Here is a 24,020-nt window from a genome sequence, read left to right on the forward strand (position 1 = left end):
GAGCCTTAACCTTTCACAAAACATAAAGGAAAATGCATGGTAAAATAAATCACGATGATAGTGCAGTTGGCCCCTCCAAGGGACAGTACCATGACACCTGAAACAGAGGTTGGGGTGAAATCCTTAGTAGAAAATTAACATTCTAATTGATGTACAGTACTGCACTGTCTTTAACTCCATGAATCCCGGAATAGTTAAAAGACAATGAGTTGCATAACCCCCTCATATTTATATATGTGTCTCTGTTATATATTTGTCATTAGGTACCAAAATGGTTGACTCATTTCCTAAAAATAAAAGTCTGTTCAGTAAGAAAAGTAATTCCTCAATACTGTTGTCCTATAAAGCAATAAAACATTAGTTCTGAAATCCTGTAGCAAACAGAGTTTGAAGGTACAATGAAACTAGAAATAACCTTCTGTGAGGGATTCATTGGTACTCACAGCTCTGAACGTGGGATGAAAACATCTGTTTCACTGTGTGGGAAGACTGGTCTAGGATCCAGGTATTATCACAGACACTTGTGCATCAGGAAAGTTGTATAAGATAAAATGTACAGTCAGCTTCATGATTTCGTGTGCCGCCCCCCCCCCCCCTTCTGTTAGTATATGCTAAGTGTTTTTTAGATAATGATCTAAACAGTAATTCAGTTTTTTAAATGTTAGGAATTATCTGGAAGACTGTTCAGAAATGAGATTTCTAGATCTGCCCAGATATCTATCTGAAAGTTAAGTCAGCTGTGAATAAGCTAACTTGGTACTGTTATTCTTAAAATAGGTGCATTGCTACTGAGTACGCCAAACTTCTCTTGTGGTTTTTATAGCAATTGTTTGTGTAGAAGTGGGAATGACGCATCTAGCAGCAAAATATATCTTCCTTTAATTTCAAAAGCAACAATATTTCACTTTTTCAACCCTTCTGGGGGCTAGCTTGCTCCCAACAGTGGATCCCGAAGTAAGACTACCTAGAGGCATGACCTGAAGAGGAAGTAGCTGTGCAGCAAACTTCAGGCCTAAATGATGGGTTACTTTCCTGTGTGTGCTCCTTCACTAACATGAGAGATGCTGGTTTTGGAATTGTGAGTTCAGTGTGTTGCTTTTATTTAAAACAGGCTTTAAGTGCTGTCATGAACAAAAAGCTCTATTTGTTTCTCAAAGGAATTTGAGTTTATGTTTTAGCTGATCTTTAATGAGGGAGCAATTTTTGGCAATACATGTCTCAGCTTTTTTTCCTCTGTTTAACTGCATGCTGCGGGCCAAAGATCATAACTTTAATGACAAGAAGCCTAAAGTAACTTCTGGAGGCAGAGGATCAAGAAGACCAAAGGGATTTTAAAGGGCTCCCACTTTATAGAGGTCGACTGGTGTCAGCGGTATCATTTAGCTATTCTGGGATCCATTTGAGGGCCATTACTCATTCCCTATTTTACAGAAACCTATCAATATCAGGAATACTACCTGCTGTTAACTGTTTTCTGGCACATATTTTAGTTTAGGTACACAGCTTGTCATTGCTAAAGATGCAGTTCAATGGCTGATCCTTTTTTAGCAAAGAGCTGGAGTCTGTGACTTAAACGATTTGTTGAGTGGTAACCAGAATGAGCACAAAAGCCATGTTTTCCCCTTGCGGCTGAGGGGCAGCCTCCAGATGAGGAACTGGGCGTACGAGAAAGGTGAGCTGGAGTGTACCTGGCTTTACTGCTGTGCTTTTGGGACTTGCAAATGATCAACAGAATGTTTAGATGCATAGAAGCAGGAAGCCGCATGCTTTACATGTCCAGTGCCTTGCATAGTTCCTGAACGCAATTTTTCAATATAAAAAAGAGAGGCAAGAAAAATACACGTTAACATCATATTTCTTGTCCTCCTTAACAATCTTCTGGACTGACCAAATGCCTAGGGCTCTTTCATAGGAGACTGAATACTATTCCTGCTCCCTCTTCTTCCATGTTAGAAATCGTAGTGGCAGTTGCATTGTTTGTTATGAGTTAGATCTGAAAGCTCAGAATATTCTGCCCACTTCAATTTCTATTAAACTTTCATGTTGTTAGTCCCAAATTAATTCCATGTAACATATTCTGCAGAGCTATTCCTTAAGTCATCAAGGAGAAAGTCAGTGCCGTATCAGAGGGCTGTCATCATCAACTCGCTGCAAGGAGAGAGCGTGGTTGTGCTAGATTTGAACAGACTATCTCAGCTAGGATGACAAATCTTAACAGAACAAGTTCCCAGAGATACAGAAGCATCCACAGAGTCAACAAAGGTTAAAAACCACGGCAGCAGTTCCATCATGCGTCCCCCTGTCCAGTTTCAGGTGCCAAGAGCTGCTGAATGTTTCCTTGCTTGTTGCTGGGAAGGGACAGAAATGTCTCATCCAGCCAGTGGACAAAAGCAAGTATCTCTGCAGCCTGTACAGATCAAAAATTAACTGCAGAATGACTAGGCAGAGCAAGACCAAGGTGAGTGGCAGGGAAATCGGATGGTTCATGAGGAGCAAGAAGGTAATGGAAAGGGAATCAGAGGCAATCAGTAAGAGGTTTTGGGGAAGGAGGCAGCAAAATAAAAGAAACAAAGATGACAAGTGGGGTTGGAAGGTGGCTGATGTAGTGATAGCATCGATAACATCCTGGGATTATTAGTATCCATAAATGATGATTTTCATAGATGATGAACACTTGCAGTGTTCACATCTGGGGACTAATCTGACATAAAGCACCTGTGGAGAACTAGCAGGTACGAGCTTCGTAGTTGTAGTAGCCCAGATTGCCTCAGATGTTTTGGAAGTGGAGAAAATAATGAAGAACTTGGAACAGCAATGACAGAATTAAAGGAAAATACCTTAGTGCTGGTGCTGCCTTCCCTGAGCAGCTGATGTGATCTGAAAGACAGTATATTGCCCCTTCCTGTTTGCCTAACACCTGAGATGAAAATGGTACTCTTCTTTCTTCCATGAACATCATCCCCAGACAAGTTGCAGGCAGAAAGAGTCAACAGTAAGGATTGTACTTTCCATCTTGCTTTTGCATTAAATAGGTCATTTTGAGTGAAGGGAGGTATGAAAATACTTTATTTGGTTCTAGCCAGTTTTGCTCTTACCTTTGCCTTTGGCTGCTGGGTTTTTTTGCCACTTAGGGGTTTTTTTTCATGTGTGGTTGAAAGCATTAGCCACATAGCTGAAAAACCTTTCGCTTTCCCACATACCATCCTTTTTCCACAAATAAGTGCAGTTGTTCATGTGATTTTCTGTGAGCTCCATCTTCTCTGGTGCTCAAGAGCTTTCCTGTTTTGCCCGACTGCTATAATTGCAGCTCCACAAGTAGCAAGTGAAGCTACTGAGGAATGAACTAGATGGTCATCATTACCATTGCACTTGTTTTCCAGCTGGGCAATAAGAACTGCCAATGCCAGCCTACAGTGATACAGTGCTACTCTATACCGTCTCTGCTGTCAAGGTTGAATAACGATGGAAGTTTTAGAGGGCAGAGAAGGGGGTTAGTCATAGCCTGGGGTTATAAGGTTCCCTCTTGTAACTGGTGGAAAAGAGCTGTAACTGTAATGAGAGTGCTGGGGGGAGGAGAGAAGACCTGTCTGGTTGTAGTTAAGCATGGATTCTTTCTATGAAAGAGGTCTGCTGTGCATGTAGTACAACAATCCTTAGTTGTCTGAACTGAAGAAGACATCAAGGTGGTCTCAGAACGGTGTAAATGGTGGTGTCTCCAAGCTTCTCCTTTGGAGTAAGCTCATGGTACAGGACTTCATGAGTAAAGGAAGGACGGAAAGGACATAAGTAATTCCTGTGCAGCTCCATGCTCTCTGTGCCTTGGATAACAATTCGCCGTTCACGTTGTAAACAGCATCATTATTGCGTTGCCAACTTTGACTTCCTTCGCTATGAACACACTTCTAGTCCTTCAGCACTTTTTCCTCTTCCTTTCAGGAGAGAAGCAAGCAAAGAAGCCATGCAGGAGTTAATGAGCATCAATAGGGCTGCAGCTTTGCCCTCTGCCTTCTTGTTGTCACTCAGCTTGCATGCCACGAGCCTTATACTTGTTTTGCAGCCCTCCCTCCAAGCCCTCAGAAGGTGGCCTGTCTAGAAGACCACTTAACATTTCCAGAGCTTTCTTCAGGCGTTGTGATGTTTGTCTTAGGGTTTATTCATCCTCCTTTATTAATAAAGGAGATAATTTCCAGGTATATGGTGTTTGGCTATTTTTTTTCTAATCAGTAGGTTTTGCTCGACTATAGATGTCACTTTGAATCCAGAGACTATTTTCTGAACTGCTCGGAGTGGTGCAGTTCTGCTTCTGTTCTTCCTCAGAGCCTCTAGATGCTTTTTCCTTGCCTGGTGGTGTTTGGTTGAAGCCAAGTCTGTTGACTATTTGAGAGATCATTGCTTCTGTGGGGATTTTTTTTTTTTTTACTTTTAAAAGTCACTGCACGTTATGATTGTGCTCCAGTGCCATATTTCCTCCCCGGCTTTTAACCTTTTTTTCAGTTGAGCAGATACATTGAGCCAGGTGTTCACTGTAAATTTGAAACTCTAGTATTTAAAACCGAGACACCCACTGTGAAACCCATGAATTCTGTAAGAACAAATTCTGGTTAACTGAAAACAAAACATAAAAATGCTCATCTTATCCCAAACTGCAGAAGGCATGCTGCGTTTTCCTGTAATATATATTTAAATAATTGAGTTAACAGGCCTATCAAAGGAGATGTTCTAGAGAAGATTGAATATAATATGATTATTATGTCTTGTTGGTCTCTAATGACTTTAAAATCCCTCTAATAAGGATAGTAATAATAAATCTTCATTTATTCATCATTCCACTTCAAAGCTGATTTCCAGAGCAATACATAAGAACTATAATAATGTAAATACCAATGAAGAACAAAATGCCATGATAGAGCCTTGAGTGTTGTTGATTTCAGCATATGTTCTAATAATGTCTCTTGTAGATTAATTTTATTTGTGCCTTTTTAAATAATCATGGGATATTTATTTGGGGAGGAGGTTATTGATGTGATTTTTTGTGTAAGAAAATAACTGGTAATGTGACTTGTTGTGGGGAAAAATCTCCCAATTTTAGAATCTGTTTATTAATCTGAGAGGCTAATCCAGATGTTTATATGGAGCTCTCGGGTGCTTTGCAAAAGTGAGAGTAAACATGGAAGGTGAGAATCTTCTGGCAAATTGGGAATATCTGTGCTGCAATTGCCAGTTAGGATTTTTATTAACAGCAGCTCCAATTGCTAAACCAGTCTAAATAAAGCTGAACACAAAGCACAACAGTTTATAAACCAATTTATCTCAGAGCAGCTGGGAGAACGCTAGAAAAGGAAATCTTTAGCATTGAGGTATCATGATGAGATTGAAAAACCGATTGATGCGCATTGTAATTGATTGCTTCACAAGCCCTAGTGTGGTAATCTTCACAACTTTCCTGGTTTGTATCACAGACCCACCCTTGTTTTAGAGACGGACAGCATGGAGAAGATGTGTGAGGGACCTGATGTCAGATCACTTGCAGATGTGCATGCCCTTTGCTTTGCTCTGCTCTTCCTCACTTGTTTTTTCCAACAGTTTTCTCCTGTGTTGATACTTCTTCCCAAATCTTTTGAAAATGCCATAGTTGAAAAGCCAAGCAGGAAAGTGAGAGTATTTAACTATGGCAAGTATTGACCTGTCCTGTATGGTGGCAGTTGGTCTGCCATGTCAGGAAAGCAACAACCCATCTCACAGGGAGGACTCCCTGGTCTCTTCAAATCGAGGAGTTCAGCTTAGCCACCCAAAACCAATACACTGCTCTGTAGCTGCCATACCTGAACTGGAAGGAGGTAGCTTTATTTGGCTTCTTATTCACCAGTACCACCATTTAAAACCCAAAATCTTTATCAGCTCATCATGAGTTTTCTCATGTTAGTGTTTTCTTTCTTCCTATATGTTTTATGGGTTTGTCTCACTTCTGCTAACCCCTGCCTTGTGACAGTTGATTATTTCTTTCCTTGTGTCTGCCCTGTCTCATCCATGTGGGTATCTCAGTCTGCTGCCCAAGACAGAAGAGCTCTGACTTATTTTGATGTATGCCATGTGTGTTTGAAGTAAGTGTCAAAAGATGCTGAAATATTTGAAACTTTTAAAACATGTCCACTGTATACAGGAAGAGAATAGCAAGGGAAATTTGGGACTATGACTTACCTTTCCTAAATAAGCGGCATCTCCAAAAATATTGTGCCCATGTCTTTGTAGACATTAGTTTGTTTTGAAGGCTCTTTCCTTGATTAACAGGCCTAGAATTATTATCTTATTCAAAATTTCAGACTCGGGTTGTTGCACAGGACACTTTAAAATATCTGTGAGCCCAGTAGACAGTTCAGATGTCCTCAATTAACGTGAGATCTACTTCCTAAGCCTGCCTTTCTCCACCTAGTTCCTGTGCACAAAATTCCGCAGGTCATCTTCTGGCCATTTGAAGTTCTGAAGTTGGGAAGTTTTTAGATGAAATTTGAAGTGGAAAAAATATATTAGAAGTGTTTTCAGTGAATAACACCTTCCTGTTACCTCTCACTTTCCCTCAACTGATTAAAAAAAAATGCTAAAATTGAGGACAAGAAATTCTTTCTTCTGAAAGGCAGTGTGGCCATCCTCACCAAACTGAAACTATCTGGAAAGCCATAGCTTAAAGAATATAACTCCCGTCATGTTGACCGTGAATGCGTGCCATGATCAGAAGGTCTTGCTGCACTAGGCTTCACACAAACACGCAGCTCGCTTTGCCTGGCAGCATTTATTTTATTGACTCTGGTCAGCTGGTTAGCACTCAAATAGTAATTGCTTCAGCTCATTTGGCTGTCCTGACATGCTTCTGCAATGTCAGATCTTACTCATTTTAGGGACAGTAGTAATTATGCATAAAGGGACCAGCACCATGCAGTGTCCTAATATCATAGTGGATATTTTGAGACAGTAACCTTTTCGAAGACATTTTCAAACGTGAACAAATATCTCTGGTACAACCACAGGCGCTTGTTCCATGCAGTGCTTAATCTGAACTCCATGGAAGTGAGTGGCATGTAGGCACCCGCTCTCTGAAAATCCAGTCTCAGGGGTGCAAAACTTTAAATATCATAGTGAATTTCAAAGGAGGAGATTTTCATTGCTTAAATTCACATTCCGGCTGAGCTCCTGGAACAGTAGCTTTCATGTTGTTCATGATTTCAACAGCTCACGTTATGAAGTAGATCTTGCTTCAACGATTGAAAGCTAAAGAAAAGCAGATGAGTGCATTGCAGCATAGGGCTGAAGTGCATGAGCATCTTCCAGAATTATACTGGACTCTGTTTTTCCTCACTTTTTTTATTCAGTTGAAATGGTATTTTTTTAGTTTAACAACATCTTTGTTTTTATCCACTCTGTTCCAACACAGTTTGGTGATAGTCATGGGTCAGTCCTAAACACGTGTTTCAGGAAGTGAGAGAGAAGAATAGAACCAAAAACCACTTTGGCATTATGTTCATGTGGGAAATGTAATAAAATTCTATTTGCTATCTCAGTTTATGATGTATTTGTGTAACTCTGAGAACACCCTTGGTAAGTCAATAATTTACTATTTTATTCCCATAAGGAAGCAACAGGGTTTAAAAAAAAATCAAAACTAAACCAAACCCCACCCTCAGGTTTTATCTAGTCATGTATTTATGATCAATGTGTGCAAAGAAAGTGTTTTCCACATGAATTAAAACTCTGTATTTTCACCTTTTGTGAATAGAAGTGGCCTCACAAAGGGGGACGAGCTGGGAGCTGAAGGTGACCCCAGCACCTGCAGTGCCCTCGCTATTGGGGTGCAGTCCCACAGGGCCTGAACAGGGGCCAGAGCTGGGTGTCAGCAGTCCCAGGCACAGCAATGAACTGGTACAGGGTCCATCCAGTGAGGAGCACCAGGAGATGAGGCTGCAGTCAGGGATGGGGATGAGCTAGAGCTTGCCTGAGGGCTTTGTTTAGGAGACAAGATACCTTCAATGTGGGGTTGAGGTCCCTCCAGGAGACAGGACCAGAGGCAGGACTGAAGACAGGCAGGCCTGCTCTGGCAAGGACTGAAGGCCCAAGCCTCAGCTGAAACAGAGCTCCTGGATCCATGGGCAGAACGTGCAAGTGGGGTTTTCGTGAGGCTGGTCAAGGCCTCTCAGTGCACTCAGGGCCCTGACAGCATCTGTCCATTAATCGTGAGCTTTACCTGATGATTGTGATTGAACTAGCTTTCTCTTTTCCTGCTCTTCCCCTGTTTGTTTTTGCTTGCAAGTGGAGAAATGCTGGTCTGGTGATCCTTACGGATGAGATCCAAGTCAATGGAAAGGTTCCTGTAGGCTCCGAGAAGATACCTTGCCACTTTTAACAAGATTGGTTTTCAGCATCTAGTTTCACTGATCCAGCAGTGAAAAAAACTAGTTCAGAAGTGATGATAGAGTAGCTCTTTACATACTTGGGTGTTGGAAAATAGTTTAGTTGTAAATCATTTCAGTGAAGTCAAGCAACAGTGGTTAAAGACATTCCTCGGTCAGGTGTAGTAATCCCTGTGCAACTGATCACTAGTGGTAGCCATGGGGTTCCCATTCCGGGAGAGTTAAAGAGCTTGTCCCCACCCTCCAGTGCTGTGTGCATTATGATGAATAACTTCTGTTTTGATAGCACTCCGGAGTCTGTCGGGACGGGGCACGACCAGGGTAGCAATTGTCTGAACATGGGTAAAGACACGTCATACTTCCCTGTTGCTATCTTCATATCTCACACAGCAGTTGCCACCTCTTTCATACCATTGACCTTACAGCTACAGAAGCTTTTTGTTCTTTTTAAGTCAACTTAAAAAGAAAAGAGAAGAAAACACTGACCCTCGGAAGCCGATCACTTCCACCACCAATGAGCAAGCTTGTGCTAAGGAGCACATTGACCGAGCAGATGCACAGAAACAAATCGCTTGTTTTTACGTGCTGGAGGAGTGTTCTCAGTCATTGGGTGAGGTTTTGCATTGCTATGCCCTCAGCCACATTGCAGGGCTGCTTTGGGGAGGCACTGCATTTGTATAAATCAAGCACTGATTTACCAGATAAAGCCTTCCCATTCTTAGTCATGACTTCTCCTGGCAGGAAGCAAAAAATGAGCAATAAAGAAAAATGGTGCATATTTGGAGTTCTGTCTCGTATTATTTCAGTTCTTTCCTTTGGAAAAAAATCAGAAAGACCCAAAATGAGGTTACTTTCCCAAATGGATAGCAGATCTTTGCCATATAAATGTTGCTGATATTTTCCTACCTGTAAGCAGGGAATAATTGAGTAAATTTAACAAAACAAGTTCTTATTTTTTGTTGCTGTGTTTTGAGATTATTGTATGAGATGACTGAGCTGATATAGTAGTGTATGGCCCTTAACTTAAAAAATAATCCCTGTAGTTCAAACTGTGTTTGCGATCTAGCCAGAAGATGCAAAGTATCCTTCTTCTTTGCAACCCTTTAACCTTAGTATATGGTTCAACATCAAACATTTAACTTAAGCATTTAACTTAGCTTTGGAATGGCTGAAAGCGTGTGCGGATAATTTTGCAATAGGAAAACTGAAGAAAGAGGGGGCGACTCCTACTTTATTTTTTGTGAAACCATAATTTTGTAAATTTTTGTCTTGCATATGAGTGAATTTGAAATTGCTTGACACCTTGAAAAGAGCTGGACTTAAAGCAGAGCAGGTGTCCATAAATTAACTAGATAGTCCATAAATTAACTTCAGATTCTGTAGTATCATCTTCTGTCAGTTAATCGTCTTGCAATGTTTACAACCCCTTGTCATGTTATTAGATGAGGGAATTATTCTGCAATGTCATTCTACTAAGTGCAAATGCACTGTATTTATACAGACCTTCTCTGGTACAGCCACTGTTTGTTATCTGCTTTGCAGCAGTGCCTGGGTTTCTAGCCTGGTGTCTGCTGGGTTTGGCATGATATGCACGCAATAAGACTCAGCACCTTTACTGGGGATTTACAGTATAAAGAGAGGTGAACCAAGGTGACAAAACAGTTGTTATCCCCATTTTGGGGGGAGAAATTAATCACAGGCAGGTTGTAACTTCCCTGCTTCTTAGTTTAATGTAAGCTTTCATCTTTTGCAATCTGCCTGTTGGTGTCAGAGCACCCGAAGGCGATGTATCAGAGGATGGGGGGCTCTGAGGGCACCCCTGAGTCTCTGCAGGCTGTTGATACATGGGCAGAGTTAACATAGTTTTATTCTTGGGAATAACCCTTCCCACAAGCTGCTTAGCTCGATGAGGAGTATAGTCAAAGTTGAATGCAAATGAAGTGCATGGGGTATGCATTTCACAACTGCATTAGTGGACTATATATAGTGTACTATAAATAGGGGCATACATCCACCTTTGTAAAGGCAGAATCTTTGGCGCTCATTGCCTACCTGTAGGTGCAAACAAGGAAAAATCATGGTAAAAAGGCCACATACCTTCAATTACTGCAGTGTTCCTTTTGTCATTTTCCAAGTATTGTATTACTTGGCCACAAAGTTAAAAAAAAAAAAAAAAAAAGAACAAAGACTGAAATTTGGCCAGGAAGACCTCAGTCTGGGGGCTAATTCTCTGATTCCCCAGGTAAGCCTTGTGAAGCTGCACGGATGCGTATTCATTTCAGCAACACAAGGCTGTAATTTTATAGTAGGAATACTGGTAGAAATACCTATTAAATACAAGGAAAAGGTACCTGACCAGTCAGTATTTGTGTACAGCCAAAGATGCCTTTACGGGTTAGTTGCTATGAAACTTTGATTTCTAAAAAGCTGCCAGAATGCCTTGTTGTCCTCTGTGCTTGGACTACAGTGAACATCTGTTTGCTAACGTAGAAGGCATTTTTCCGTTAGGTACTTCTCCAAAACATTGAGACATCGTGGGTATTTTAAATAAATCCTATAACCCAGCAGTCACATGTTGTCCTGGTCCGAAGCCCAAGACTGATGGTGTTCTGTCTTGAGCTTGCACAAAAAAAAATTGGAAAATTTGGAAATGTTAAGATTGCTGCCTCATGGGCGTATAAAAAACAAAGCCTGGCTTCTGCTGAGTGGGTGTAATCGTGCCCTGCCATGTGCCTTTTCTTCTTATCTGTATGAGGGGGGGATCTGGCAAAAAGGATCAGGTTTAGGGTGCTCTTAAATTATATATTTCCTTTCTGCTCTTGTAAGAGGAACGCTGCAAGGGGCTGTTCAGGCAACAGAGGTGCCGAGCACTTCATGTTCTGTGATACTGGGAAATAGCATGAAGTCGCCTTTGTTTCAGGATTTATGATCTCAGGAATGATCTTAGTCTATTCAAAGGGAAAAAAGAGGGTGTAGGTGTCTTTCATGGAAGTTTCCTGAAGTGTAGTAATGGTTATATGTATTAAAATTACATGCATTTTATGCCCTGTATTTTGTTGTCAAATATATATCAAATTTCTAACTGTAGGAACTGGTGCATCTTGAGATCTTTTTAGGCTGAAAGTGCTCATCTAATATAAGTGCTCTAAGCACACATTTCTTATTTTGATTTTTTTTTTTAGCTATTATTAAAAAGTGCCTTTTCTCACATTGATATTTTGTTTTCTTTTAAAAAGTGTTGCCCAGAGGGAAGGGGAAGAGATATGGAAAATCACTAGCTTTTTAAAATTTCTTTTTCTTTTCTTTTCCACCCAGTCATCTTTGCACTTCCAGCATACCCTAAATGTGTGTGTTCACGTATTATTTGCATGGAGCGGCTTTGATATGGTTGCAAGACAGCAGGCAGCGAACAGGGACGAGTACTTCTAGTCTCATAAACAGGTTATGTTTGCGATGACAGTAGGGACAAGGGAGGAGATCATTAACGGTACAAGATGGTGTGGAAAAGCACCAACTACATGCTGCAGAGAATTGGGAGTTAATTTGTGGCTTGGCATATATGGTGAGATGGAGATGTTAAACCAGACATCTCCTGTGACTGGACAGGGCTGTGAGCCAGGCAGTCCCTTGCTGCACGGTGTCGCTCCAGTTTCGGGAATTTTTTAGGGTGTTCCCATCGTTACTGTTGATTGCTTGAACAATATGCCTCTGTTGGCACCATGTGGGTGGTAGGTTTTTGCTTTCGGGGCTTTAGATAAAGCTTTTGCAACATGGATGCTGCTCAGGGAAGTAGGCATCTTTCGGAGATAAATTAACTCGGAACGTTGTAACCAGAGTAAAATATTAATCTTTCCGATAGGTTAATTTTGTAGCTCTTTGGATGGCCTGTACATAAAGTAATGTAATTAGCTTTTCTATCTTTTGCATCTGGAAATGTGCGCTGTATTTTATAAATTAAGTTTTCATTAGTCGTCCCCTCCCCTCTTGGTTTACAGAAATACTAGCAATGAGGAGACATTTGTGCTCATCATGAATCTCCAGTACGTTACTGGTCCTGGATAATAATACTGTCCCTTTCATAATGCAATTAATAAAAATGAAATAGCTGTTGATTTACAAATATTCTTTGAGGTACATGAGCAGTGAAAATTTGATAGACTAATATTAATGGAAGAAAGCTACTGTGCCAGAAAGGATGTGAAAATCCATTTCAAGTCATACGTTGCGGGGCAGCAATCTCATTTAATAGTTGACTGATTGAGAATGTCATTATTTGTTAAGTAAAAAGGAATCGGCTTTTTTATTGACAAGGATACTGAAGACATCTCGTCATGTATTTGCAATATAATAAAAAAATTAAATAATATATATAAAATAGTGTATATATAAATATAGAATTTAAAAAAGTGTGCTGAAAGATGAGCTGGCGGGGATGAAGACTTGCCTGGCTGAACAGAGAGCTTTGGCTGGAACTCAGGAAAAAAAGGAGGTTTGGAAGAAGGGGCAGGCAACTCAGGAGGACTACAAAGATGATGTGAGGTTATGCAGGGAGAAAATTAGAAGGGCCAAAGCCCAACTACAACTTAATCTGGCAACTGCCATAAAAGACAATAAAAATGTTTCTATAAATGCATTAGCAACATAAAGAGAGCTAAGGAGAATCTCTATCCTTTATTGGATGTAGGGGGGAAACATAGTGACAAGGATGAGGAAAAGGCTGGAGTTCTTAATGCCGCCTTGGCCTCAGTCTTTAGTAGTAAGACCAGTTGTTCTTGGGGGTACCCAGCCTCCTGAGCTGGAAGACGGGGACGGGGAGCAGAGTGAAGCCCCCATAATCCAAGGGGAAGTGGTTAGCAACCTGCTACACCACTTAGACATGCACAAGTCTATGGGGCTGGATGGGATCCACCCAAGGGTACTGAGGGAGCTGGCGGAGGTGCTCACTAAGCCACTTTCCATCATCTATCAGCAGTCCTGGCTAACCGAGGAGGTCCCAGTGGGCTGGAGGTTAGCAAATGTGACACCCATCTACAAGAAGGGTCGGAAGCAGGATGTGGGAAACTGCAGACCTGTCAGCCTGACCTTGGTGCCAGGGAAGGTTATGGAGCAGATCATCCTGAGTGCCATCACGCAGCATGTATGGGATACCCGGGGGATCAGGCCCAGTCAGCATGGGTTTATGAAAGGCAGGTCCTGCTTGACTAACCTGATCTCCTTCTATGACAAGGTGACCCGCTCAGTGGATGAGGGAAAGGCTGTGGATGTTGTCTAGCTGGACTTGAGTAAGGCCTTTGACATGGTTTCCCACAGCATTCTCCTGGAGAAACTGGCTGCTCGTGGCTTGGATGAGTATACTCTTTGCTGGGTAAAAAACTGGCTGGATGGCCAGGCCCAAAGAGTTGTGGTGAATGGAGTCCAATCCAGTTGGCAGCCAGTCACAAGTGGTGTTCCCCAGGGCTGAGTGTTGGGGCCAGTTCTGTTTAATATCTCTCTGAATGATCTGGATGAGGGGATCGAGTGCACCCTCATTAAGTTTGCAGACAACAGCAGGTTGGGTGGGAGTGTTGGTCTGCTGGAGGGTAGGAAGGCTCTACAGAGGGACCTGGACAGGCTGGATCGATGGGCTGAAGCCAACTGTATGAGGTTCGACAAGGCTCGGTGCCAGGTCCTGCACTTGGGTCACAACAACCCCATGCAACGCCGCGGGCTTGGGGAAGAGTGGCTGGAAAGCTGCCCGGTGGAAAAGGACCTGGGGGATGTTGCTCGACTGTAAGGAACAAGCCCCAAACGCCTGTACTGTGAGGCCGGATGCCCTGCCAGGAGTCAAGAGAGAGGGTTAAGTCACGAGGGGGTGCCACTTCTCTTGATTGGTCAACTTCTCTTGATTTGATGGGTGTCTCAACCACTCCTGGAACTGGGACGAAAGAAGGTTCCAGAAGTCCAGGAACTGAGGCCAATAAATAGGGGCACGTGCGAGTGTACATGGGCTCTCTACACCGAATACCCCTGTTGGCAGGTCCGACGCTGGATGCAGGATTGGTGATCTCTCTGTTTCTCCCTCTCTCTTTCTTTCTCTCTCTCTCCTCCTAAAATTGTCAAGTAACGCAAGGCTTGGCTTGATTTCCCATAAAGCCGCATAGCTTAGGTCGATATAATTGTTAGAGGGCCAACATTTACGGAATACTTGTTCTATAGAAATCTCCCATTAAAGTTGGTGTTTATGTACAGACCTTGAGTGTTATTTCACCTTAATCCACACTGAGGGGATTTGCGAATCTGAGTCATCCCCCCTCCCCACAGGTGGGATGTGACATTGACAGCTGCCTGAATATGAGCCAGCAGTGTGCCCAGGTGGCCAAGAAGGCCAATGGCATCCTGGCTTGTATCAGAAATAGTGTGGCCAGCAGGACCAGGGAGGTGATCTTTGCCTCGTACTCGGCACTGGTGAGGCCGAACCTTGAATACTGTGTTCAGTTTTGGGCCCATCACTACAAGAACATTGAGGTGCTGGAGCGTGTCCAGAGAAGAGCAAAGAGAGTCATACGAGGAGTGGCTGAGGGAGCTGGGGTTGTTTAGTCTGGAGAAGAAGAGGCTGAGGGGAGACCTTATTGCTCTCTACAACTACCTGAAAGGAGGCTGTAGCGAGGTGGGGGTCGCTCTGCTCTCCCAAGCAACAAGTGATAGGACGAGAGGAAGCGGCCTCAAGCTGCGCCAGGGGAAGTTTAGGTTGGATATTAGGAAAAACTTCTTCACCGAAAGGGTAGTCAGGCACTGGCACAGGCTGCCCAGGGAAGTGGTTGAGTCTCCATCTCTGGAGGTATTTAAAAGCCGTGTAGATGTGGTTCTTAGGGACATGGTTTAGTGGTGGACTTGGCAGTGTTACATTAATGGTTGGACTCGATGATCTTGAAGGTCTTTTCCAACCTAAACGATTCAATGATTCTATGGTTCTAATAATAGGAATGTGCAATTTTGGGGGTGTGGAGTGGTAATGTCTTTTTTCCAGGGAACTCTTGAGGCAGCTCAGTTCAGGAGAGGTTTTTGGTGTCTAGAGCAATTGGTCAATATGTTAGCGGAGGTGTAAGGAGCAGGACCTCCATCATTGTACAAGGGATGCTCACAGTAATGGTCAATTAGGTTTGTTTTCTGGAATCTGAATAGTCCCTCACAGGTTCTGTGCTAAAATGATAAATGTTTTGCAATGGAGTACATAGACGGATGCCAGCTGAGGGAGAATTAACAGAGACTGGGAGTTTTGTTAATGATGTTGAAAAACCTGAAAAGAGTTAAATATTTAGTGCTTGGTGGGTTTTTTTCCTTTCTAAGGGAGAATTTAAAAAGGAGCAGTAAAATGAAGCTCAAGTACCCTTTCCAGCGTGGCCGCAGTGTGCTATCTAGATTGGCCAAGGTGACAACTTTTGGGTTGGTATCAAGATAGTTTCCAGGATGTGGTGTGAAGAGGTGAGAGGACAGCACCCACCTCTTCTCCGCAGCTGAGGAGGTCTTGCCACCACTGCCTACAAGCTTGCTAAGTTTTTGCCACCTACTTGGATCGTAGAAGAAGTTTTGGCTCTTCCTGTGTTGTAGTTTATGTTATGTTTGCAGATTTGCTCACCAGCCATTCCTCTTCTCTCTTGTCTCTCTCTTCCACAACAGAGGTCTATGGCCATGAAGGCAATTCTTCAAGCTTTGCTTTTGCAGTTTCTGAGTGGCACAGAGTGTTTTCTTCAGGGCAGAGTGACGTAATTTTGTTTAAAAATAAGTTTGTGATGTTTAAATGTAGTAAGCGATTGGAAATGCTGAACTTCCAGATCCTTCAAGATTCTGCAAGGGCTGTGTGGGGCCAGCCCTGTGCTGCTCCCCTGTCGTGGCGTGGGGATGCTGGGGCAAGATGGTGCAACCTCTATCCAAAAACCTACCTGGTGGTTTCATACGAACAGCAATATTTTCAAGGCACAGACCCTTTGTTTTCCTCCTGTCTGTTCCTTTAATTAATCTCTCTGCTGCTTGTTTCCTCTCCTGCTTTCATTTCTCAATTTGATCTTTTTAGTGGGCTAGATAATTGCATTTACTGAGTATCCTTCCTGCTGAGCACTGTGGCTGTAATCTCCTCCACCTGAGAAATGGTTTCCTTTGAACAACCTGGTGTCTGGCTCAAAGTTATGTGTTAATTAAATAAAAAAATTAAAAAAAAAAAAAAAGTGTGTGTATCTGTATATATATGAGTTATATAGTTTTAGCAAGCAAAAATCTGGGTAGCTTGAAGACAGTTATGAGTGCACACCACCAGCACTGTTTTTTGGCTTCTTAATTACAGATGAGTGCACAAAAGTCTTTAATTATATGATCGCTTAGCTGTTTTTTCAATACCATCTTATATATGGAGGTTCCTCAAATCTTAAATACAAATGGGAGTTTAAAATATCTGGAGATTGTGTAATTAAAGACGGTACCATGCAAGCGAGGCGGAAATTGTGTGTTTAGCAATAACTGGATTTTAGGGTATTGAGGTTGTATTTTTAAGAGTCTTTCTGAGGTAACGAAATGGCCTCTGAGGTTGTGGTACATTTCCCCATGCTTGAACCAGCCACTGGCAGCATGTCCCTGGCCAGAGGGATTAATTGGTGGAGTTGGCCAGAGGGTCCCTGACCTTCTTGTCAGGGAACCGTGATGGAGCAAGAGCAGCAGCACAGCATTGCCTTCCTTCTCGGGTTCCAGGGGGTTTAAGATTTCCAATCCTTCCCCTACCACATGCATGCACATCCATGAGCCTCCCTTGTCCCCAAGAAAGTGGTTTTGGGTACTCACTGTCTTCCACTTGCTCATGCGTCTTCCCATACTTCTCTTCGTGTAAAGAGAATTAACCCCAAGGAGCATGGAGGAAGTCTGAGCTAGAGCAGGAAAAGCTTTAGGTTATACCCTGACCGGTGAACTGTCCTCCCCCCTCGGTCTGTAGACCCAGGGGTGGATGACCTGCATGCAAGGAAGCCAGTTGTGCAAAGCATGGTGAGTTGCCATTTTTTTTTCCCCACATGCTGTTAGTAGAGAGATTGCATATGAAGCAGAAATCTTTATGGAAAAATTACGTCCCACAAAACAACTCTAGTGGCTGCACACCAATATGTATGTATTTTTTTCCCCTGCCAAAGTACTCCTCTGACCTACCTACCACAAAGGTAGACCTAGCAGATACACTGTAGTGGGCCTGTGCCCCTGATGCAAGGTTAGTTGACATGATGCTTTATGCATAACGTGATAGAAAATTACACATACAACTGTAGTTTTCACAGTACTTAGACTATGTGACAGTCCAAATGTAGAGAAGCCTTGGGAACTTTTTGGCCAAGAAGAAACCAAGTAATGACTTCCTTGATTCAGCTACTCCTGTCCTGTGCACAGTGGTGTGTCACTGCAAGACATGTACCAAATTCAAAAATTAAACCTATAGAAACACAGGAGCTAAATTACAGTTTTGTCATCATCTGCCACTAAGACATGTGACGAGCAGTGGCGTTGCAGGCATTGGAACGGTACTTTCTCCCTCAGACAGAAGTCAGGCTGTACCTTTTGTGTGAGAGGACAGAGATGATACCCAAAGGATCGAGAGTTGCAAGTGGTTTGCAGCACTGGAAACGCCTGACAGCATTAGTGAAGGATGGGTTAATATAGCAATGTGAGTTTTTGTGCTTCTACAGCAACAAAGGTCAAGATGATGTCCATTAAATGTAATGGAGCTGCGCTTGTGTCAAACCTGTCAGTCCCAGAGGAACGCTGTTGAAAGCTGTCATGATTTGGGCCTGGAAAGGGGTAGCCTGATAAAGTAGAAGGGAATTTGCTAAAATTTTCCAGTTTAGTTTCAAGTAGGCATCACCCTTGAGGGAGTTAATGTTTCATACAGCACTGGGTGTGATGTGGGGCTGTAGCAGGAACCGCTCAACAGCTTACGAAAGAGCTAGCTTTGAAGAAGGAAGACGATGGGCCACTTACTTACCCAATGCTGGTTGATCTCTGATGAAATTTCATTCTCAACCCACATTGAGGTGGATCGGAAATCCACCCCCACAGCTGTGAATCTTATGATTTTTAACAAATATTTTTAGAAAGAGCAATTCAGTCCTTTATCTAAATATAGCTTTTAGCTTTCAAGTCTTTGAGAGAGGAGAGCACGTGAATCTTTGATCCATGGCATTCCTCGTGATCACAGCAGTAAGAGTACTTTCCGCACCTGGCAGAAATTAAGTATGGTACAGAGAAATTTGTTAGACAAAAAGTTTGTATTTTACAGAATAGACATGTCTTTTATTACGGATGAAGGATAAATCTTGGCATGTCCTTCAACAGAAAGGCAAGAGATACTAAAGCAAAATATGAAGCACAGGAAAATGAAGGTGTGGATAGAAACTTTCTTCTTGGTGGTGTGACTGAAGTACCACTTATCTCCTGTCTGATACTTGATATGTCACTAAAAATAGAGAAGAGAGGCTCACCCATCGTCCGTGTTGATGATGACAGAGCCAAATCTGTTTGTCCTTAGATGTCTGAAATGGGAATGCAATGTAATTCAGCATATTTTTTTAAATTATTTATTTTTTTAAGGCAATGTTTAACAGAAGATTTCTCCAAAAGTCACAGTGAGTCCAGATATATTTGATGGAGTTATGCTTTTTTGTGGTAGTGTTTTGTTTTTTTTTTTTAACGGAGCCAGAAATAGCATCATTACTGATGTTGCTGTGGTAATGGCACTTACAGCAATGTCTGAAAGTGCTGAAGAAATTTTTCTCGTAGGAACAACCAGAGTTTTCTCTCTCCCCCCCCCCCCCCCCGTAATTGTTTCAATATTATAAGTTGATATGCTCATTTATCACTGAAATCATTATTAATGCGTGCTGTTTTTCTCTGTCACATTGCCATGGCAACTGGGTGACATGTTTGAGTAGAATTATCTGTTTCCAGATGGAGATCTTCATTCATAAGATTTGCCTGCTGAGAATTTTTGCAGCATATTCAACGTAAAAATTCTTCCTTCCTTGCCCTTCCAAAGAGTTTCACGCTAGAGGCGTTACTGCTTTCTGGTTTATATCCTGTGATAGATTTTGTGGTGGGTGTTACGCTCAACAATATTTCTGTCATTTATTTGTGGTTCATTTATGTTGTTTTTCTTTCGACTCAATTGGGCTGCTTTTCTTCAACTCGGTGTTTGCTGTGGCAGTCCTGTAAACCCATTCCTCCTGCACTTGAGTTGTTGGAAGTCTTCTCTTTTTATATAATATACCACACAATGTAAGGCAGTACTTGATTTTTACTTTTACACGTGAAAGGAGCATAAAGATGTATTTCTCTTTATATATGATATACCACACTCTGAGTGATGGTGTCCTAAAATTTTTATCATATTCAGTACTGGATTTCTAGTTTTGCACAGGAAATAAGCATAAAGATGTTTCACTTTTGTTCATTTTTGATGTAAAACTGTATTTAGGAAAAAGAAAAAAGGTATTACTCTTGAACAAGGTAGAGCAAGGTAAATATGCACAGAACTTTGTCTAATTTCCTTTATCCTGATCTTCTTACAGTTTTAAAGGTCTTGTTGACTGTCAGACTGGTTGAGATCAAGTAGGACATAATTAGCATTTCAGGATTTCTCTGGGTTTGTTTCTGATCGCTCAGACCAAAATATCTCAAAATGGTGTATTTACTTTAGTAGAAATCAAAAGTTAAAAATCAAAAGGTGAATTTAGCATGCTTTACTTCTTTAATTCCAGGTGCACTCTTACCTTATTACGCAAAACCTGGTTAGCAGTTTTTGCAAATACCTAAAAGTGTTACCTTTAGGGAAGGCGTCAAAGGCCCGTTCCTCCAACCAGTCTTTAATCTAATTTTCATATTCACTTTAAGTCATTAATGACCGTACACCCCATGACACACTTCAAGGTCTGTCTGCTGCTTAAACGTCCATTCTTTTGCATTTGCAGTACTTTCATCCTGACAGTAACTTTAGAACAAGAACAATCTCATAAATAGCCCAGAACTTGTGGTTTCTGAACCCCATCTTATGTATATCGTATCTTTAGAAGGTAACATTTATTTTCACCTAGTCAAAAAAGTCTATATGTAGTTGTATACTCCCAAAAATAACATAATATAGTGCAAGACCTGTCTTCCTCAAATATTTATTTGAATTTAATCTCTATATTTAGTATATTTGAAACAATTAATGATGTCTCATCTGTGAAGAGCAAGGTGTTATGCATCCGACTCGTTTCTTCTCTGTTACACCAACTAGCAGTGTCCTCCCTAGCCAAGCTGCTCGCTACCACCTTCTCCTCCTTTGCACCCTTTGGTTGCCCTTTTGGTTGCCTGCTTATTGCAGTCAGCAGTCTTGGCTGGGAACGTGCTAAATATTGACTGGTCCCATTGCTTTCAGGAATTGTTCCGCATTTCTCATGTCAGGTCTCTACTTGAACAGACTTGTGACGAGCCCATAAAAATGAAGAGATTTTACAGCTTAGCTTGATCCAAGGAAGAAAAATGGGAGTTCAACATGAATGTGAAGGGTAAAGTTTGTGTCATTGAGTACTGTAAATGCCAGAGGGAGACCTGCAAGCAGAATCTAGTGTTTCTTCTCAGATAGCAGAAAGGTTGCAGGTATAAATATCGACATTTTAGCTGTGATTCAGGTAGTTACTTGTATTTAAGCAGCCTAGTTCAATGGCTATTGAAATTAGTTAGAGGTGGGGTTTTTCCTCAGTGCGTTAGCTAGTTCAGAAGGTGGATGTTTCCAGGTATCCCTTGTTGTACCTTGGAAGCTGCAGGGCATGTAGTCAGCTGGATACTCCTCCTTTTTCTTTCTGTGGCAGTACAATTACTTAGCTGGTTTTTTTTCCCCTTTGAAAGTGCAATCATATCTATTTATACCTACCTCCAGCAAGTGACTACTCAATATGAGCTAATGTTGCCAATATATTGTATTTGTGCTCCCTATTTTAAGGAAAATATTTTGCCTGTGATAGGAAATTATGAGAGCTTATGAGTAATAATATTGCTTCAAACTTAACATTGCTGATCCATTCCCTTCATCTCTGTATCTGATAAAACAGTTGTTCATGGCTCAGTCCTCTCCTTTGCTCCCATTAACTGAAATAGGTTGATCGCTTGCTTTCCACAGGCCAGCGCTGTGTTTGCCTGTTTGTCTGATATTGGTACGTGCACCGCTTGCTCAAAACATGTGGGTTTGACGGAGTTGCTATCTGCTTGGCACTTCTCTCTGTTAATCATTTATTTAGGTACTGAAGCCTGAGTGTTGGCCACTCAAGACTGCTTCTTCCTTCATGTGCCGCATCCCCAAGAAATAGTCTCTTGGCCTCTAAGGCAGGTTGTCAGTGTTAGATTGTGTCAAATTTACATTGCTTTTTGAGATACAAGTAGAGATTTCTCATGCCCAAACACATACCATATAATAGAGCCATATACCATATAATAATGACATTAATAATCATTTTGTAAGACACTTCCTATTAAAAGAGTAATTCTACTAACATCTACAGAAGCAGGTGTCTTCTACTTTGACCTCCTGAATTTCTTTTATCTGTATTCTCCTAAGGAGAAGGTGGATTTCTCTGAAGTAAGACTTGCTGGTTGGTGTAGTGTATTCAACTTGTCCTGAAAATGTAGTGAAAAATGATTGTTTTATTTTTGGAAAATTTCTTGCTGCTGCGTGTCTCAGGCATGAATTGTCCAGGCATCTGCACTTCTGCAGTTGGTAGAATGGAGGGAAGAATAACACCAACTGTGCTACACTACACAGATAACTGAGTAGTTACTGTATTCATAAGTAAGGTATTGGGGGAAAGCATGTTTACTAACCCTGTTGTAAATATCTACAGAAATTACACAAGAAATCTGTGCAAAGTTTTTTGCTGCCATTTCAGGGCTACTTGAGGCATCTGGAAAGTTATGCAGCATTAGAAGGATCTGTGCCCATGTTCAATGTGAATTTAAAATTACATTTTTGAAAACTTCTCTTGATAATGATATCTAAAAAGACTTTTGTGGAGCCGAAGCTGGAAAGGAAGTGTGGCCCAGACATTCACACAACCACAAAGAGTAGGAACAGGCTGCCCGGTACCCTCAAGTATTCTCAAATTATACTGTAGCTCAAGCATTCCTTAAATTTCTCATGTCCACGTTGTAATCCGTACTCTCACCTGGCCTGACTCTGTCCATGGGTTCTCTAACATTTATTCTCTTTATGAATCCTACACAATTCAGGCAGATCTCTGTGGAAGTTAATAGCAAGAGGAGGTCTAAAGAAAACATTGGACTGATACTTGTTGAAGATGGCCACCTGATTAGTAGGAATGAAGGAAAAGCAGAGGCATTCAATGCTTTTTTCGCCTCAGTTTTTAATAATACTGACAGACCTTGGGCTGCCTGGTCCTCTGAGTTGGATACTGTCCCTCACAGCATCCTTCTGGACAAGTTGTCTGACTGTGAGATGAGGAGGTACACGGTGCACTGGGTGAAGAACTGGCTGAAGGGCAGAGCTTGAAGGGTTGTAGCAAATGGGGCTACATCTGGCTGGCAGCTGGTCACCAGCAGTGTTCCTCAGGGCTCAATCCTAGGGCCAGTGCTATTCAATATATTTATCAACAATCTGGATGCAGGAGTTGAATGCACCATTAGTAAGTTTGCTGATGACACCAAACTGGGAGGTGCTGTTGACTCTCTTGAGGGACAGGAGGCCTTGCAGAGGGCTCTAGATAGATTGGAGCATGGGGCTATGATTGATGGGATGAAATTTAACAAGTTCAAGTGCTGGATTCTGCACCTAGGATGGAGTAATGCCAGGCACAAGTATAAATTGGGAGAGGAATGGCTGGAGAGCAGCCCTGCAGAAAGAGATCTGGGGGCGCTGGTTGGCAGCAGGCTCAATAGGAGCCAGCAGTGTGCCCTCGCAGCCAAGAGGGCAAACCACATCCTGGGGTGCATGAAACAGCACAACCAGCCGGTCAAGAGAAGTGACTATCCCACTGTATTCAGTGTTGGTGCGGCCCCACCTGGAGTACTGTGTGCGGTTCTGGGCCCCACCATTTAAGAAGGACGTTCAGGCACTTGAATGTGTCCAGAGGAGGGCAAGAAAGCTGGTGACAGTGCTGGAAGGCATGTGCTGTGAGGAGCGGCTAAGGACTTTGGGCTTGTCTAGTTGGGAGAGAGGGAGGCTGAGGGGCGACCTCATTGCTCTCTACAGCTTCCTGAGGAGGGGACGTGGAGAGGGAGGTGCTGCTCTCTTCTCCCTGGCATCCAGGGGCGGGATGCCTGGGAATGGTTCAAAGCTGCGCCAGGAGGGGTTTAGACTGGACATTAGGAAGCATTTCTTTGCCGAGAGGGTGGTCAAACACTGGAAGAGGCTTCCTAGAGAGGTGGTTGATGCCCCAAGCCTGTCAGTGTTTAAGAGACATTTGGACAATGCCCTTAATAACATGCTTTAACTTTTGGTCAGCCCTAAAGTGGTCAAGCAGTTGGACTAGATGATTGTTGTAGGTCCCTTCCAACTGAAATATTCTGTTCTATTCTATTCTATTCACCTGGTAAAAGCAGCACAATTTTGTAAGTAGTAATGGT

At 42.2% G+C, this 24,020-nt stretch overlaps 1 protein-coding gene across 1 annotated transcript in view; it reads left to right on the forward strand.

Moving 5' to 3' along the window:
• Positions 1-24,020, forward strand: part of LOC309591744 (uncharacterized protein C1orf21) — a 128,969-nt gene that overhangs the window by 50,302 nt on the left and 54,647 nt on the right. The window lies entirely within an intron of this gene.

The sequence above is a fragment of the Platalea leucorodia genome (assembly GCF_965183815.1).
Source record: "Platalea leucorodia genome assembly, chromosome: 5".
Taxonomy (NCBI): domain Eukaryota; kingdom Metazoa; phylum Chordata; class Aves; order Pelecaniformes; family Threskiornithidae; genus Platalea; species Platalea leucorodia.